Source organism: Aedes albopictus, chromosome 3 (genome assembly GCF_035046485.1).
Source record: "Aedes albopictus strain Foshan chromosome 3, AalbF5, whole genome shotgun sequence".
Taxonomy (NCBI): Eukaryota; Metazoa; Arthropoda; class Insecta; order Diptera; family Culicidae; genus Aedes; species Aedes albopictus.
Window position 1 is genome coordinate 109,926,697 of NC_085138.1, and position 20,374 is coordinate 109,947,070.

The following is a 20,374-nucleotide window of genomic DNA, read 5'->3' on the forward strand; positions in this document are numbered from 1 at the left end:
GTATCGGTTCACCTGCCAATCGTCAGTACCTAGTGAGGTGGACCAAATATACTATATTAATATATTATATTTGGGTGGACGCACACGTGTTTCAATGACCGATTTACTAAGCAGTTATCAGCTGGTATATTTTGTCATTGCTGCGCTCATCATTGTTAACAGAGGGAAATTGAAATTACCTGAAGGTTGGTTGGTCGGGACTGTGGCGTGAGTAGTTCATTACGATTGTGTGTGGAAATTAATGCTAATATTAGAACATTGTTGCGAATTCCTCGGAAATGTAGAGTGATGATGAAAGAATTTCACGAATAGTTGGAGAGGTTCTCAATAGTAGTTTACGCAACAAGGTGCAGAATGACGATTTTTTCAGCACGAGTCGTACATTTATCCAACGAGGCTTGCCGAGTTGGATAATTACGACGAGTGCTGTAAAAATCGAGTTCTGCACCGAGTTGCGTACAACGTTTTTTTGCAATTTCATAAATTACCGCTTGAGGATAGTTTTTTAACGAAACTTCCATCAAACTGCACACTTATGTTCATAGCCAAAGTCTGGTCATAGCAGGTTATACTGTGCAGTTGTCACAATTTTTCAAAACTGCGCCCAGAAGGCATCAAGAAGTTGATCAAAACTGAAAACAGTGCTGTAATGTTTCATTACGCAACGCAAATCAGTGCTGTAATGAACCATTACAGCACTGCTTATTTGGTGTGGGAAAGTAGGCCTTTTCATGTCAGATTTGCGTGAGGAAAAACAGCCTATTACGATGAGAAATTGCAAAAATTATGTTTCAAGCTGACTAATGTATTAATAGTTATTCATGCAACGAGTGATTCCACTAGAAATGCGCCCTAGTATTTCACGACTGGTATTGTGGTCAGCCGTCAGTAAGGATCCAAGGATGACGAATTCCTCCAAAGCGATGGTCAAGAGTATACATTTCTTTAACTCGCAAAAACAGCCCTCGCCTTCATGATCCGTGCACCTATGTCGATCTTGGTGTCATCATAAACCGCCAAATGGCTACCAAGATATTGGAAGCTTTCAACATTCTCCACTGCTTGCCCAGCTACCGTAAAGCTCGAAGAGTTGACCGTGTTTACATCCAACGATTTGATCTTTGACGTTGATGGTAAGGCCTGCCGCCAGGGTGCGACCGGCTAGATCATCGAACTTACTCTACATATCGAAGCGCTGTGGAGCTAGGAGAGTTACGTTGTCAGCCAGTTCAAAGTCATTTAGGTGCTCCATGGTAATTGGTTGCCACAGCAAGCCACAAGTTCACAATCAATCGCACCAACCAGGATCTTCTAATGAACGGTACAGAAATTCCATTTCCTTGCACTCCGCTTCTTCCAGCCGATGTATTTTGTCCCAAAAGAGACAGGTCTTCTGGTTCCGCTTCTATTACATAGTAACGTCCAACGTTCTTCCGGGTTCCATACTGCAAGATTACCGCCCGTGCTGCGTTCTTCTCTTCTACAACTGCTCTCCACTCCTTAGACGGGCTTGGTGGTTTAGTAGCTACCGCTTCTGATTCGTATGCAGAAGGTTCAATCTATAGACCGACCCTTTCCTCCTACTTTGTACCTTTCTATCTACTATCTCTGTTTCTCTGCTCCACATATAAAACTCGTATCGTGTATATTCAACAGAAACGGGTTGAAAACCCGTTTCCCTTTCTTCCAACTTTCATACTTACAGTGTCAATCTATCGTATGACGCCTACAAATTATGCAACCAAACGAACTGTGCTGCTTTTCCTTCAAAGTATCAAATACACAATCTATCACCTCAATATATCCCATTCATTTCATTTATTTAGTTAACATCAAATTCATGATAATACTGAATCAACAATTTGCCGCCATAATACTCGATTTGCAGCTGCAGCTCTCGAACGTCGGTCACGCCCAACACTCGCCAGATCACGCTCCACCTGGTCCGCCCATCGTGCTCTCTGCGCTCCACGCCTTCTTGTACCAATCGGATGGTTAGCAAACACCAGCTTTGCAGGGTTGTTGACCGGCATTCTTGCAACATGCCCTGCCCATCGTATCCTTCCGGCTTTGGCCACTTTCTGGATGCTGGGTTCGCCGTAAAGTGCAGCGAGCTCGTGGTTCATCCTTCTCCGCCACACACCGTTCTCCTGTACGCTGCCGAAGATCGTCCTTAGCACCCGTCGCTCGAAAACTCCGAGTGCTTGCAGGTCCTCCTCGAGCATCGTCCATGTCTCGTGTCCGTAGAGAATCACCGATCTTATTAACGTCTTGTACATGGTACATTTGGTGCGGGGGTGAATCTTTTTTGACCGCAGTTTCTTCTGGAGCCCATAGTAGGCACGACTTCCACTGATGATGCGCCTTCGTATTTCACGGCTCACGTTATTGTCAGCCGTTAGCAAGGAACCGAGGTAGACGAATTCTTCTACCACCTCGAAAGTATTCCCGTCTATCGTAACATTGCTGCCAAGGCTTGCCCTGTCTCGCTCAGTCCCACCTACCAGCATGCACTTTGTCTTAGCCGCATTCACCACCAGTCCGACTTTTGCTGCTTCACGTTTCAGGCGGGTGTACTGTTCTGCCACCGTTCCAAATGTTCTAGCAATAATATCCATGTCATCCGCAAAACAGACAAATTGGCTGGATTTCGTGAAGATCGTACCCCGGCTGTTGAGCCCGGCTCGTCGCATAACACCTTCCAGGGCGATGTTGAATAGTAGGCAGGAAAGTCCATCACCTTGTCGTAGTTCCCGTCGAGATTCAAATGAACTGGATAGTTCACCCGAAATCCTTACGCTGTTCTGCACACCGTCCATCGTTGCTCTTATCAGTCTAGTCAGCTTCCCGGGAAAGCTGTTCTCGTCCATAATTTTCCAGAGCTCTGTGCGGTCGATACTGTCGTATGCCGCTTTGAAGTCGATGAACAGGTGATGCGTTGGGACCTGGTATTCACGACATTTCTGGAGGATTTGCCGTACGGTGAAGATCTGGTCCGTTGTCGACCGGCCGTCAATGAAACCGGCTTGGTAACTTCCCACGAACTCATTTACTTTAGGGGAAAGACGACGGAAGATGATCTGGGATAGCACTTTGTAGGCGGCATTCAAAATGGTGATCGCTCGAAAGTTCTCACACATTAACTTGTCGCCTTTCTTGTGGATGGGACAGATTATCCTTTCCTTTCACTCCTCCGGTAGCTGTTCAGTTTCCCAGATCTTGACTACTAACTGGTGCAGACAGGTGGCCAACTTTTCCGGGCCCATCTTGATGAGTTCTGCTGCGATACCATCCTTACCAGCCGCTTTGTTGTTTTTGAGCTGGCGGGTGGCCTCCTTAACTTCCCTCAGTGTGAGAGTTGGTTCGTTCTCGTCCTCTGCTGCACCAACATAGTCATTTCCTCCGCTGCCTTGGTCCTCCGTGCCTACATTCTCTTCGCCATTCAGGTGCTCGACGAAGTGCTGCTTCCACCTTTCGATCACCTCACGTTTGTCCGTCAGAAGGCTCCCGTCCTTATCCCTGCAGATTTCGGCTTGCGGCACCTAGCCTTTGCGGGATGCGTTGAGCTTCTGGTAGAACTTGCGTGTTTCCTGTGAACGGCACAGCAGTTCCATTTCCTCGCACTCCGCTTCTTCCAGGCGGCGCTTTTTCTCCCGGAAGAGACGGATCTGCTGCTTCCGCTTCTGTCTGTATCGCTCCACATTCTGTCGGGTTCCATGCTGCAGCATTACCGCCCGCGCTGCATCCTTCTCCTCCAGAACCGCTCTGCACTCCTCGTCGAACCAATCGTTTCGTCGACTCAGTTCTACGTACCCGATAGTGCTCTCGGCGGCGTTGTTGATGGCTGCTTTGATTGTACTCCAGCAGTCCTCTAGAGGGGCCACATCGAGCACACCCTCGTCCGGCAACGCTGCCTGAGATTCTGTGCGTATGCGGTGGCGACATTCGGTTGCTTCAGTCGCTCTAGATCGAACCGGGGCGGCCGCCGGTAATGTACGTTGTTAATAACGGAGAGTTTTGGGCGCAGTTTAACCATTACCAGGTAGTGATCAGAGTCGATATTAGCGCCACGATAGGTCCTGACGTCGATAATGTCGGAGAGGTGCCGTCCATCAATCAGAACGTGGTCGATTTGCGATTCCGTTTGTTGTGGTAATCTCCAGGTGTAACAATACGGGAGGCTGTGCTGGAAGAAAGTGCTACGAATGGCCATGTTCTTGGAGGCGGCGAAATCGATGAGGCGTAGGCCATTTTCGTTCGTCAGCTGGTGGGCGCTGAACTTTCCAATCGTCGGTCTGAGTTCCTCCTCCTGGCCTACCTGAGCGTTTAGATCTCCTATGATGATCTTGACGTCGTGGTTTGGGCAGCGGTCGTACTCGCGTTCGAGCTGCGCGTAAAAACCTCAATATATCCCCTATACATGGATCACATCACCGACCAAAGGTGACTCCCAGATCTCACATCTCACCTTACCAACAAATACCTCATCTCTGTTGGTTGTGGGGACGCAGAGTGATCTCGGTGTCTAGCAGCAAAAACCGTCACACTCTAACATTCCTGCCGGTAGAGATATTGGACGGAGCATGGTTGATGAGGGCCATCAAGCAAAAGCGAGAAGGGCTGTCCGCGATTGAGATGGCATAGCAGCAGCTTGGCAGGATCATCGACATCCACGAAGTCCAGCATATGTAAGTACTTGAAAACGGCCCTGTTCAGGCATCAAATTTTTCACTCGCGAGATCAAATTCCACGGATTTATCCACCTCCGCGATCGTGATTTATCACTGCATCGAAGGAAAAATAAAAGTCTCTCACTCAAGCGCTCACGATAATTCTCTTCATGCACAACTCTTCTTCTTCTTCTTCTTCTTCTTATTTCTGGCGAGCCGACACCGTTCGGCATCAGCTCTAGTTTAACGTCCGCCTATTTCTGGTACTAAGCCTAAACACGGACGGTCAGGGAGACATCCACACACACCTGACACCCTACATATCGAACCCATCAACACATGGGCCGGGACCTACGGCTTTACTTCATATCCGAGGGAAGGCGTGATCAGATATTTTTGTCTCAGAAATACCGACGGCGTCGACTAGGATTGAACCTAGACCGACTGGGGTGAGAGGCAACTACGCTTACCACTACACCACCGACGCCGCTCATGCACAACTCACGGATAAACAACAAAACATCAAATTTTTCACTCCGTCTGCGAGTCGCATAACGTCTCCACCGATGAACGAGATCAATTAATTGACGTTCAGTGGTACCGTGTTTACATTAAATGTTTTTGTTTTCATGGCTATCTAGATAACACGGGTCCGGCCAGAGGTCAAACGGGTGAAAACGTGGTTGGGTGCAGACTGAGCAACCATTTTCTCCTGCGAGAGTAAACGATTTGTGAGTGAGGACTTGTTGGAGAGAGCATACTTTTATCACACAAAGGAACCGGAGTGAGAGCCTTTTCAATGGGTGCAAGGAAAATATCACAGGCTACTTTATCCGGATAATATCGCTGTGTGATAGATCGTTGCTCGCGTGAGTGAGTGAAAATTTTGGTGCCTGGCAACTTCGTGTTGCAACTTCGTAAGTCGATGGACGATGTCAAGCAGAAAACTGTAGCAGCGGCAGAACCGGCGAAAGTAAAGATTACGTCTACCCAGGCGGAGGCTTTCGCTTTCGCAGGAAGTCCAAAAGGTGTGTCGGATGCGACTGCTTGTGATAAGCACTCGCAGAAGCGGGCGAGGCAGCCGTCTGGCGATGCCCGCAAGGCTAGGAGAATACTAACCCCCTAGGGCAACAGTAACGCAGCCAAGTCGGACCCCAGCCAGGCGTCCCGGAAAGCTGTGAAAGGTGGACCTGAAAAGGCTGTCCCGTCCCGGTTGGAAGGTAATAGGGGGTTGCGACCGTTGTTATGCCTTCAGTATCCACAGAGTTGGGTGAACCAAGGGGAAGACTCCCCTTGGACGAAAGTCGAACGGAAGAAAAAAAAAAACCGTAGGTCGAGGAGATCAGGCACACCAAACCAAGAAGGCGAAAAAGAGTAGGTGCCGAGCGCGAACAAGGCAACGCGCTCGTCATCAAAACAGAACAGTGTAGGTACTCGGACGTCTTGAAGGCGATGCGAAGCGACGCCAAGCTCGTGGATCTGGGAGCCGACGTGCGCAGTATCTGACGTACTCGTACAGGTGAAATGATCCTAAAGCTGAAGCGCGACAAGGATCGCAAGGGCACCGCCTACAAAACTTTGGCGGAAGAGGTCGTTGGCGAAGGGGTAGAGATGAGGGCTCTTACAGTAGAGGCGACTCTGAAGGTGAATAACCTAGTCGTGATGACCGAAGCAGAAGAGCTCGCCACGGCACTGCGGCAACAATGCAACGTCCAGCTAGCCACCACAGCAGTTCGGCTACGGGAGGGGTCAGCAGGGAAACAGGTAGTTTTGGTTCAGCTAACTGTGGCGGACGAAAAAATCTCCGTTAAAGTAGGAGAATCAAAGTAGACTGGTGCATATGTCATCTGACCTTCCACGAGCCACCGCAGGTTTGTTTCAGGTGTTGGAACCAGGACACAAGTCATGGGACTACAAAGGCCCTGACAGGAGCAACCTGTGTAGGAGATGTGGCGCCGAAGGCCATAAGGCACAAGGCTGCACGAGTCCACCCATTTGTCTGATTTATACCGGGAAATCCTTGAACAACAGGCATCCAACGGGTGGTCCAAGGTGCCCGACCTTCAAGAAAGCCGCAGTGAACAAATCACAGTGCAGGTAACGCAGCTGAACCCAAAGCACTGTGACGCAGCTCAGCAACTGCTTTGTTAGGCGGTTCTTGAGTGGGGGACGGATAAGGCTATCATAGCGAACCCATACCGAGTAACCGCCGGCAATGGCAATCGGGTCGCGGATGGGTCCAGAAAAATGGCGGCGATATGGACGACGGGTAAATACTCCGTCCAGGAATTGGTGTCTACTACATATGAACGCTTTGTGGTCGCCAAAGTAAACGGGGTCTTCTTCTGTAGCTAGTTCGCGCAGATGTTAGACTGTACGACGACCGTGCTAACAGGGCGAAGGCTGGTGGTAATCGCGGGTGGCTTTAATACTTGGGTCGTGGAATGGAGAAGCCGTTTCACGAACCAGCGGGGTCAGACCTGGCTAATGTCGTTACCAAGAGTACCATTAGTCGGAACGGTGAGGAGTCGATTATTGACGTTACTTTTTGTAGTCCTGGCCTAACAAGTAGTTTTAACTGGAGAGTAGACGATAGCTACACTCACAGCGATCACCTGGCGGTTCTGTAGACTACAACAACAGTAGGTAGCGGGTAGAGGAAGTGGTGCCTAGGCCAAGGCCAATTGGCTTAAGCCCTCCCAAGTGGAAGACATCATACTTCGACAAAGGGGTATTTAGGGCGGCGCTTACTGGTAGACTCAACTTTCCTACGGTCTAGGCGGTGGATGCAGCGAGCACGATCTAAGGAAGAGCGAAACGAACGGCGTAAGATGTTCGCCACTGCAAAAGCCACACTGAAGGCCGAGATAAAGGCAAGCAAAAAGGCCTGCTTCGAGGGTCTCTGTCAGTGCGGCAATGCCAATCCGTGGGGTTATGCCTACAGGATCGTGATGGCCAAGACGAGAGGTGTAATGGCTACTACAGAGCAATCTCTAGAGATGTTGGAGAGGATCATCGAGGGGCTGTTTCCACGTCATGATCTTACTAGCCCTTGACCTCCTTTCGTAGAACAGCCGGGGACTGGGGCTGGTGATGGGAAGAGGGTTACCGATGTAGAACTTGCGGGGACAGAAAACTCCCTTAGCGTAGGTAAGGCCAGAGGTCCAGACGGAGTTCCTCATCTGGCCTTAAAAGTAGCAATATCAGAGGCTCCCGAGATGTTCAGATCGGCTATGCAGAAATGCTTGGACGAGGGAGTTTTCTTAGAAGTATGGAAGAGGCAGAGCCTGATTCAATTGCCAAAGGCGGGGAAACCACCCGGAGACCCGTCGACATATAAAACAATATGCTTGATCGACGCGGCGGGAAAGGTGCTCGAAAAGATCATCCTCAAAAGAATGTTGAGGCACACCGTTTCAACGACTATGATCCACATTGTCTTGGAGATACAAAGCCGCGAGAATAACTAGTTCAGATGCGGTACAAGAGGTGGTCCAGGAGTTCAGAGTCAGTTTTGTAGTTCATACCGGTACCCTAGGGTCGAAATCGACCCTTACAGCGATTAAGTGGCCGCGGAGAGGACATCCTGATAGCGTTGCGGTCGTGGCGTCGGTCTACTGGGTTGGATCCGAGCCCGCGGTTGGAAAGGGGTCCCCGGTAAGGGCCGGAGCAGGTGGACTGGATATCCTACAGTCAGCAATCTTCTGGTGCAGCTGATAGGGCCTGAAGGGTAGTAAAACCCTTGCCTTAAGCAGGTCAAATCGTGTTGCACATTAGCATCAGTTCTTGATGCTTGCAAAAAAGTTGGGCACGGGCGTGGTGGTCGACCCTGCCCGCATTCCGAGAACAAAGGGGGTTGTGAGGATCACTCGGGAAACTGGCTAAGCGCTAGCATGTTACCGTGATGGACTCTCCAGAGCGAGTTATCGATGTTCGTTGCTACAGGCTACGCAGCTAACCTTGAGGGTGCGATGGGCACTAGCTCCTCTCTGAAGCAATACCTTCTTGGCGGTTCCGGAGAGACGTAGGGTTTGGCGACCGTGGGAATGTGTTTAGTCTGCCGAGGAGAGAGTAGTCTTGGCTTTTACTTCCTTCGTAGAAGATGGCTTTGACCCCACACTACCCAGACCTTCCTGTTTGGTGTCCGTTGAGCAGATTTTCCCCAGAAAAAGAAAAGGTTAAGCTATGCAAAATCGCTCTCCACTCCTTGTTGAACCATTCGTTTCGCCGAATCCTTTCCACGTACTCGACGGTGCTCTCGGCAGCGCTGTTGATGGCTGCCTTTATTGTAATAGTTTCCGAGAACAACGGCTTTACTTCTCTTCTTCACATTCAAAAAGTTTGTGAATGTAGCCGCTTTATGGTTTATTTCAAGCGCCAAGCGGTCACATACACCATTGGGAACCACTGACACAATCGAATTTGATGAATTTTCAGTTTTCTTTCGAGCAAAAATCTTCGCATCTCGAACTGCTCTTCAGCTATTCAGTTGATCTCAATATGCGCCGGCTGTTGTTCAAGATGTAACAATAGACGACTACTAGTGACCACTGGAGCGTGCGTTTCTAGTTAGTGGTGCTCTACTGATCTTCCGCTCCCCTTCCGCTAATCGACTCGGTCAACTAATGATCTGTTGCGTATGGCGTCAGTAGGTATAGTTGCTCTCAGTTGATCAACAAACAGAGCAGCACAAACTCACTCCCTGGTCACGATGATGGTGGTAATTCGCTTTCCTCCGTCGTCGTCGTCGTCGTCCGTCTAGACGGGATCTGTGCGCGCTCGCTCGGTCGTCTAAGAATAGCAGCGCACGGACGGATCACGCTCGATCGGCGAGCTCATCGCCGAAATTCAGTACGACCTGTACCGCGAACGATTCGTGACACGAAAATCACCCTCGAAACGGTAAGACGCGGATCGTTTTTTTTAAATTGGGATTTCGTCGCCGTTGTGGGACTCGGCCACCGGGCCGTATTGGTGATGGCAGATTGAAAGTGAAGTGAATGAAAATTGCCGTTAGAAAAGGGAAATTGCTGGCATACGGAATGTGACCCAAAGGCCGTGACCAACTACGCGGAGTATTTTACGATCAACTTAGACCGGGGATGTGCTCGTACAAATGTTACATATAGCTTCGAGTGTTTGTAGCAGAGTGGGCGCCAATTTTCAGATGACGAAATAGTGTCACATGTTCTATGCACAAGTTGCTCATGTTTGAGGGTAACTCTCATATTATGGGACAGCTATGCGTAGAATGACAGAAGATTATTTTTTTAGATTACACAGCCAACACTATCACAGTTATGTATTGACAACTTTCTTAAGGTGAAGGTCTCTCACGTTTCTTTTCCTCATGTTTTTTTGTACACAAATCTGGAGATCTGTTGAATAAAACGGGTTGAAAATGTCACTCAATATTCTTTGTGATTGAGCAAGGCAACATGTAGTATTTTCAGTCTTATTGACCTGCAAGATCATTAGATTTGTGCTCTTAAAAACTAGAATATATTGCAAGGCGCCTATTGTTGTACATCCATTTTTCTAACAACCATGTTCTTAACCAATTGTTGTATTTGAGAATACCATGTGCAAGTAGAATCAGACTTAGCTGCAATCGAGAATGTTGTAAACATTTTGATTGGCGTTGAATTATTGACGTCGCACTAAATTTAAATCTAGCGGCTTTTATCATAATAATTAGCATAACAACAGTTTATTACCCAGGTAACCAGTAAGCATTTAAAATAGCATTCCTTCAGCATTATAGTTGCCTTTACGACAAGGCATTTAGTGCTAATAAGACGTATATACATACGCCTTTAGTGATACTCCACAGCAGGTTTTGGCAAAATAACCCTTAAGAAACGTCGTGACAAAATGTCAAAGAAGCGAAACGCCTCGCCAAAGAAAAAAAAATAGATTTACGTCTGCTTCTCGTTCTCTCAGCCCGCTTCTCCGCTTCCTCGTCCTTCCACACTCCAGCTGGTGCTTTTTGCTTGTTTTAGTAGTGATTTGGGTTCGAACTTAGGATCCGAGAATACTGAATACTTCTCAATCTGCTGCTACTGCTCCACGATGCTACTGCTGTGCCTATGGCATGCGTTGAATTTATCCCCTATATTAAGAACGCATGAAAAAAAATCTTATGATCCGACATAGGATCAGCCAAACCTACTCAGCACACATTTTCCGACGCAATCATAATAAGTCGTTTTTGATGGCTAAGTTCCGTCAAACCCAGCTGCAGCAGCGTTTCCTTCTAATCTCTTGGATTGGTGAGGGAAAAACGAAGAAGCAAATCAGATGCACAAATTTGTAAACAGAAGCATAGGTCCTGCAAAAGAAAGACAACATTTGCTGTGAAATCATAACATATCTCCCATCCTCATTGCTCTTAGCATTTAAAGAGCAGTTGGGAAGCATTCTGCTGCTCCCGAACGAAAACACCCCAAGCTGGTGAAATGCTCATTTACAGCCTAAAGCTTTTGAACAGCACAGCTTACGCTACCCAAGTAACCAGTTAGCATTCAAAATGGCATTACTCCAGCATTATAGTAGTCCTTACGACAAGGCATTTAATGCAAATTGGCCGTATATGCGCCTATAGTGATACCTCACAGCAGGGCAAAATAACACGGGATGCCTGAGTGCAGCATAGGGTGGCTCAAGCTTGTATGGCAAAACCACATGTCAAAAAGTTCGATGGACCCCCTTCTCATTTCGTTCTATATGACGCCACGATGCTGTGGTAAAATTTTCAGCCAAATCCGTTAACATTAGGCTGGTGCTAAACTCGTTTGAAGTTTGTATGGGAGTTTATGTGGGAAAACATCGATTTTGCAATTTTCTACTGAGGGGTTCTAATTTTCCTTAAAACACGTAATCAATCCTATAGAAATATAGCCTGAGATATGCCGAAAAACTTTGTCGAAGACCGCAACGTAACCAGACACTTGCGAAAAAAGCTATAGCCTAGACAGTACGGGCACATTCAATAAGATTTTATTGCTATTGTTATTCCTTTACATGTTAAATGTTAAGCACCACCAGATGGTCTGCATGTAACATCTTGTCTTACAAGCTTCGGATGACTTTGCGGTCTTCGACAGTTTTTTGGCACATGTAAGACTATAGTTCTATATAATCGGCTATGTGATTTAAGTAAAAATAGTGCCCCTCATGAGACAAATGCTAAAAACGATGTTTTCCCATATAAACTTCCATACAAACTTCAAACGAGTTTAGCACCGCCCTAATGTTAACGGATTTGGCTGAAAATTTTACCACAGCATCTTGGCGTCATATAGAATAAAATGAGAAGGGGGCCCATCGAACTTTTTGACATGTGGTATTTTGAGCCACGCTAGTGCAGCACCTTCAGGAACGTCGTATCAAAATGTCAAAGAAGCGTAACGCCTCGTCGAGCAAAACAAAACATAGGGGATTCTGGAGTAATACGCACCAGTTAAGGAAGATGCGTCCAAATGCATATAAAAGGACAATAATTTATTGTTTTAATGCATGCATTCATTGCAAATACTTGCATTCTAAGCGATCTCGAACAAAACTTTAGCCTTTATATAGTTTAGCTTTTAAAAATAACGTTTTTTTGTGAAGACCAACATTACGGCTTCGTATGTTCATGCGGGGCAGTATGCACCCATGCTCGGGATAAAATGCACTACAACAATGGGGCAGGATGCACTCAAACAAAGGGGCAAGACGCACCACAACATTGGGGCGAGATGCACTGTCGACTTTATAAATCTTTTCCCCTCTTAGAGAAAATGCATGTTTTCTAAGGTTTTAAGACAAATAATAGCTCAATTGCATTTGCGATTACTTACAGAGCGCTCATAGATATGATTTCAGCTTGTTTTCTATAGGTGCGTTTTACCCCAACACATGGAGTGCATATTGCCCCAATCAAGAGTAAAAAATAAAATTGTTTAATATATATAATTTACGTACATTACTGTTTAAGTTATTCTTTCTACGCTTAGTTTTGCCCTCAATTAACTGAATAAATACAACAGCATAAGATATTTGGTCGATTTTCACCATCAAATCGTTCGGCAAACGATCGGAAAAATTACATCAGAAACCTGCTTTTTGATTTTATTTATTTTTCTCACTAATTACGTAACGCAGATATGTAAAATTTTCCAGATGCTCATTTATAAGGATGTTCTATTAAATTGACAAAGTTTCAAAGCTCCAAAACCGATCATTCCTGAAAAATCAAGGGGGTGCGTTTTGCCTCGACAGTGCATATTACCCCAGATGCCCCTAAATAGATTTACGTCTGCTTCTCGCTCTTCGCGCTTCCTCGTCCTTGCACACTCCAGCTGATGTTATAAAGAACTTTTTTGCATATTTTAATAGTTATTTGGATTTGAACTTAGGGGTAGGCGGGGCAATATGGACACCCTAAGGTTTTTGCCAACTTTACCTGGCAAGATGTCAAAAAAGTTTAGTTTTTTGATAGATGTATCCTTTTAAAGTCTATTTAGCATCTATTGCATAAGAATGCTCACGAAGAAAAATGATTTATCCACTTAAAAATATGTTATAAAAAATGTTTGTTTTTCATGACCGTCTTCAAGCATACGGGGCAGAATGGACACCCCCATGGGGCAATATGGACACCATGAGACTTTTACGAATTTCGTACATTATTTACACCTATAAAGTCATTTCATTACAAAACAACTATTATGGATGAATAATACGCTGAAGAGAGAAGAGAGAGAGAGAATACGCTGAAGTAGCTCATTTTTGTTCAGTTAAATTAAATTCAGGCTGTTTTGGATAAAGCTTCGTTTTTGTCGGCATGTACAGCTGTGCCTAGAACAACTATTTTCCACTGTTGTCGTTTTTTAACCAATTTGTTTCACCATATGTCTACTATAGTGAACATTTAATCGAAAATATACTGAAATCGAAGAATTTGATTGGTTTGTGATTTAGGTTATATTTTTCCCTTGCCGCTTCTTTCAAAAAGGTGAGTGTCCATTTTGCCCCGGCAGCAGAAGATATTTCCAAACTTGATTTTTGATATAATAAGGAAGAAAATATAAACATGTTAAGCATGTAGATACAGCAAAACTACTTGCATGTGTTCTAGAAATATCAGGTTTTAATCGACCTGCAATAAATTAATCACTAAATCTTATTAAAGATGGTGTGAAAATTATAATTTCCATGCACAAAAAACGGAGGACGCAACTTTTTCGTGTAAAATCAAGTATAATTTTAATTTCGAATGTTTCTTTCCTGAAATTACGTTTTAGACAAATGGACTATATTCTCCATTCATTAAAAGTTCAAAAAAGTTCGCATATTTCAAAATATTGAGGGTGTCCATTCTGCCCCGGGTGTCCATATTGCCCCGCCTACCCCTACGATCCAGAAATTACTCGTCCATGTTTGCTGCTCAAGTTTTTGTTCCACGCTACAGGATATGCCACAGCTGTTTCGATGGCGTGCGCTGATTTAACCCCCAATATAAAGAATAATTCGGAAGCAGCTTCAGTTCCAACACCCAAACCTTGTTTTCTGTGCACAAAGCATTTTCATTCCTTCTTCGATCTAGCATATGGTTCCCTTTTCCGCATAATTTTATGACCCGCAAAAGCATTCACCGATTCGGTACATACTTTTTGACGAAATGGTACATCGTAATTGTTCGATGGCCAGGTTCCTAATCTGAATCAGCTGCAGCAATGTTTGCTGCGGAGCTTTTGGATGAGTACGGGAAAAACCAAGGGAAAAATTAATAAGGAACTCAGATGAACAAATATATCAACAGAGGCATGGACTATGTAAGAAAGAGACAACAAGCGTTATCAAACACGTAGCATATCTTCCATACTCTTTGCTCTTAGCATTTGAAGAGCAGTTAAAAAGCATTCTGAATGCTTCCAGGCGAAAACACCTCAAGCAGTTGAAGTGCCAATTACAAACCAAAAGCTTTTGAGCCACACAGCTTATGCTAATTCAAAGCAGCTATGCATTGGGGCTGCTTATGTTGGGCAGCAAGCAGTTCAAATGCTTAATACGGTCTGCCCTACGGCTTATCCAAATGCTTAGTGGTTGCCTGGGGGGTGGTTCATTCATTTGCTGAACAGTTAAGACTAGTTTTTTATACCAGTTCATTTTATTTTCAGTAAAATTAGGCAGACACAAATTTCGATTTTCTCTTATGTCATCCCCTCCTTCGGAAAATTTTGGTCGAAATTGGACATTGGAAACACAAATAAATTATTCAAGAAATTTAAAAATTTTAAAGTGAAATTATAGTCGCCGAGAAAATTTCTTAACAAATCCGATGAGTTTCATGACTGCCTAATTGTTTGGGAAATTTGTCATCAATACGTTTATTATTTATCCTCCCCACCTTGAAGAGTCAACGGGCAAAGTGACAAAAGAAGAAAATGAGATTTGTTCCGTCCTTATTGAAAAAAAAAAATAAAAATGCACAAGACATTTTGAACAATTTATTTTGAATAGTTATCATTGAATTTAAATTATCTAAGACTCATTCTTAAAAATAACATATTTGACATCTAGTCTAGAACACAAATACTGAGCTAGCCCCCGTTAGCACAATGTTGACCAATTAACGTTGGTTTGTTGAACGGTTCACTCCGGGTTGAAATTTTCCAATTATCTTTTGAAGTTTATCATACTCGTTGGTTAGGTACAAAGGTGGTCTCATGAGTTTAGTAGCGTTACAGAGGGCTTGGAGATCGGATTCAATGGTTCTCATGGGGGGGTCCAGAAAGATTTCCAAGGATTCAGGGGGCTTAAAAGCGTTTCAGAGGGATTCAGGAAAGTTTAAGGCGTGTTAGGGGCATTATTGCACGATTCAGAGAGGCGCCAGTGGTTTTCTGAGGATATGGAAGAGGTTTCAGGATCGTTCCAAGAGATCCAGGGAGTTTCAGAGAAGAATCGGATATTTTCAGAGGTGTTCCAAAAGGTTTCCGAAGAGATACATATGGATTTTAGGTTCAGGGGGTTTCTTATGTATTTTAGGACGCTCCAGAAGGTTTCAGAGCCGATTCAGGGGGTTTAAGCGACGTTACAGGGGAGTTTCATAGGCGTTTTATAAGTAAAACCCGATATTGGGGAGAAGGCGAGGTCTGAAATTATGGGATGGTTACATAAGGCTGAATTTCAAAAGGATGAATTTCAAAAGGCTGAATGCACAAAAGGCTGAATACGAAAGGCTGAAATCAAGAAAGTGTAACATAAGGCTGAAATTACAAAAGGCTGAAAATTAAAAATTTTGGTTGCGACTGTTTTGGAATATAACTTGCAAATGGATTTTTCAGTCTCGACAAAATTCAAATACTGCTATTTAATTTCGTCCAACGTTTCGGTCGCATATAGGACCTTCATCAGGAACTCAATTATCACAAATTCTTGTTCAACAGAACACATTGCACAATGGGTCCAGAGCCGCATTTACGAAGACAAAAATGTTTGTGCCTAAACCTTAAGTTTTAGATACATGGTGTCTTTATGAAAGTTTCCTCATATTTTTTTACCATTTTCTCATCATTGTGAAATTAGGGTGGTCCCTCTAGTTTAGCTGATTCAAACATTTGCTTTTTAATAGTTTATGTATGCTTACAAAATGTTCTACAAAGTTGTAAAAGAACTTACTTGGAGCAAGTTTGCCGAAGAAACCATTATTCTATCTCTGATGGTTCCTAACTATATTTGTTTAAAGGAATCATGTTAGGGTGATCCATGAAATTCAGTTTTCATGCAATGACTATTAATCCTTTTGTTTCTCGTAAAACTTTGTTCCGAGCACTTTTAGAACTATCAATGACGCATATTTTTTTTTTCCAAAGAGCTCAATGTTCTATCTCTCATAGATAAAAAGATATTGGCTTTTTTCTTCAAAAAAGCACTTATTTTTTCAAAAAATCATGTCTCAAAAAGGAGCAAATGAATTTTCAATCGCCGAATTCCATTAAAAAGATCGTACTCTATTCTATTAATGGTGAAAAAAACTGTGAGTACCTTTTTTGTTTGAAGCTTTTTATTGAATTTTAAAAATACGGCTTTTACATAGAAAGTTGTAACTCTTAAAATCATTAAAAAGGCTGAAATTACGAAAATGCATATATAAGTTATAACACTTCTTCCTTTTCTTGGAGTAACGCCCGGACTGAGATCAAGCCTGTTTCTCAGTTTTGGTAACGAGTACGAAGATACTCAATGCAAAGGGATTCAAGAAAACTTTAATAATGAGAAGTTCTTAGTCCGAACGCGAATCGAACACGTTACTCTCAACATGGGCATTAGTGTCGAAACTAAGCTTAGTGGTGCATACCAACGAACACAAAAAGGAACTGATAATATTTATATCGTTATTTTTTCCTTCTTTAGACATGAGCTATTCTATCGAGTCATGTTGTTTTGAAGGTTGTTGTCATTACGGCTATTAACAATATCATTAGAGAGTTTCCCTTCTTTGATATATATGATATTCTTTTGAAAAATACTGTCTTAGTAATATAGGCGTTCAATAATCCATTGCATTATGAACAGTCGTAAAATTGTCTGATTCAGAACATAGTAACGGAAGCATGTTCCCCCAAAATGGATTAGTTTGGCCAACCATGAACTAAGGGACGGTCAATCGTCAAGCTCAAGCAGAACTAGTTCGAATGCCACAGCTGGGTAATCGACCAACAAGCAAATTTTCAAAAAGATCGTAAAATCAATGAATGCATGTAATTATTCCCAATTGGAGTGATACGTCTGTTTCTCTGAACTGTTAGTATTGAGGATAATCTTAAGGCTGGTGCGTTTGAAAACTATTCGAACCATTATTTCAGCCTTTTGATGAATTCAGCCTTTTGTAATTTCAGCCTTTCGTAATTCAGCCTTTTGTACGTAACCTGAAATTCTCATCGAAATAAAAACCCCTGAAACTACATACTTTGAAACAGCTCCTGAAAAAAAAACCCACTGAAACCCTCCTGAAACTTAAATCAACCTGAAATACCCCTGAAACTCCCAAACACTCTTGGAACCCCCTCTAAAGTCCAAGAAACCCTTACAAACATCCCCGTAATCCCATTATGTCCTCTAAACCTCTTGAACCGCCAGGAATCATTTTGGAACCTCTCAAAACATGACTATAGCCCACCCATTTTCTTTACATCTTTTGAAGACAGAATGTTCTTTTGTACTATATTTTGATGTTAAAAGTTCAGTATTTTTGCATAAGAGAGATGCACTTTAAAGTTCATACTTTTGCTAATGTCATTCGACCTAATGTCAAAACTGAATGTCGAATATTCATAAGCCTTTTTCCATAGATAAACTGGAAAATCTGATTATGTCACTTCTAAAACCATCCAATGATCTATTGGCAAAATTTAACCCAAACCGGAAGCCTTAAATCGTTCAAACACCAATAATCAACTAGGTTATGGAAACGATCTGCTTACGCTTTCCGTTGATAAATTAAACAATCATTCGAAAGCAAACGCACCTAATGTCAATAGCGCGACTCCGAGCGAGACCACATATGATTCCGAAGCATTTGGTACGATAGAATTTTGAACACATCAGATGGAAAGCGCGGATGGGATGATGCAGTCCCCATCATCGCAGTGTCGACGAAAATAACTATGGCCCACTGCGCGCGTCCCGACTTAAGATTACGTATATTTTGACTCGAATGCGCACTCGAGAGCTGATGTCTGAAAACACTGACTGACTCGCTGGTTGGCTGGCTGGGAAACTGTTTGGGTGGCTGACTAACGGCAGAAGCGTTGTTGCGTTGACGGCTGTCGTCACTCGTGTAGTAGGTACTTACTTACTCACTACGACTAAGCAACGAATGAGGCGCACAGTGAGATGGATTCTGGGGAAAAAACATGAATTTAAAGCGGCATGCGACAGATGATTTTACAGCAATGTTTTCAAAACCTGTGCAGGTCGATACTTTCCTAAGATCTCCTTATATTTAAATGAGGCAAATTTAAAGAAACATCTTCGGTGATGTAAATTTTTACTTGCATCTTTTCTTCAGTAATAAATTACAATTTAAAACTTTTCCAGTATTGGAGACATGATTTGAACATGTTTGGAGAGGTTATCACCTTCCCCTTAACCACCTCATTTGAAACCTGCGCAGGTGTTCACTAAACTTTGTTTTACACGATTTTTTTTCAACTTTTTATGTCACTTTTTGTCCCTTTGTGAGGCGTGGCGAGCATATGGTGGAAAGTTGATCGTGAAAATCCTCGAGGAAAAGCGTTAGACATTAGGTTATTCGGTCCCAGTAGTGTGGATGATATGCCTACCAAGTGACTTGCCATCATTTCGACGGACCGTGCAGGTGTTGAAGATGAATTTGTGAAATGTGAAAAGAAAATGTTTGCAAAAACTACGGAAGGATGTGTTTGTGACAAATTTAGAAAAAAAGAAGAGAATTCAACGAGATAATTTTCTCTCATTTCTTACCTTAATTATCCAAGCCACCAACAGCGTGGCAATGTATCCCCAGGGAAGATAATTAAAACTGCACGGAAATTTCATCAGGAAATAGAAAACAGTGCTGTAGTGATATATTGAGTGAATAACGAAAGAGAAATCGAGTACTTGTGTCGATTGATTACAAATACCGAGAAGAAAAGAAAAATATAGTGTCGAAGAAAAAGTGGAAAAGCATTCTCTTTTTTGCCTCAAAAGGAAGAAAAGCCAACGAGCAGCTGAATCTACCATTCCAACCGTGAGCGTGAAAAGGAAAGGGGCGGTAAGGAAGCAACGACAGTGCAAAGTAATACCAAGGTGACAACGACAACGGAAACGGCTAGCGTCGAAAAATGCTGACCTTGAAGAAGAGATTTCCATCGCTGCAGAGTCTTGGCGTAAGTTTTCCTTCGGTCGGATCATTTTGAGTGGCGTTTTACATTAGGTTCCATGTGGCATTTGTTCGATTAGATGGTGGCCACAAGCGTTTTTTTTTTTCCTTTGAGCCACTTTTGCTTTGCTGCAGTTTTTAATGGAGTTTATCCTGAAGAATACCAACCAGGTGCCTTGACTATCGATTATGCCATAAATATTCGAAATACAATAACAATACCATATGCTACACACAATCCGTGATTTAACGCTCAACATTCCACAGTAAATGGAAACTCTGAGTTATGACGCTGTAGCCGGTAGAGCGTTATAAATATTTGTACATTTCTCATGGGGAAAATAAAATATTGAATTTTGATTTGCTGTATGCAATGCTTTGGCATATCAGACACTGGAAACAAAAAGTTGAGTGTTTAAAAGAATAACGAAGGAGAAAATGTTAAAATGTTACAAGTATACACAACGAAACGTACACAAGAACACAAGAACACAAGAATACAAGAACACAAGAACACAAGAACACAAGAACACAATAACACAATAACACAAGAACACAAGAACACAAGAACACAAGAACACAAGAACACAAGAACACAAGAACACAAGAACACAAGAACACAAGAACACAAGAACACAAGAACACAAGAACACAAGAACACAAGAACACAAGAACACAAGAACACAAGAACACAAGAACACAAGAACACAAGAACACAAGAACACAAGAACACAAGAACACAAGAACACAAGAACACAAGAACACAAGAACACAAGAACACAAGAACACAAGAACACAAGAACACAAGAAC

The 20,374-nt window shown here is 43.4% G+C and overlaps 1 protein-coding gene across 1 annotated transcript in view; it reads left to right on the forward strand.

Annotated features, from left to right (window-relative positions):
- The window catches only part of LOC109423438 (ankyrin-3), a 234,757-nt gene that overhangs the window by 131,564 nt on the left and 82,819 nt on the right, over nucleotides 1-20,374 (forward strand). The gene's annotated exons all lie outside the window — the stretch shown is intronic.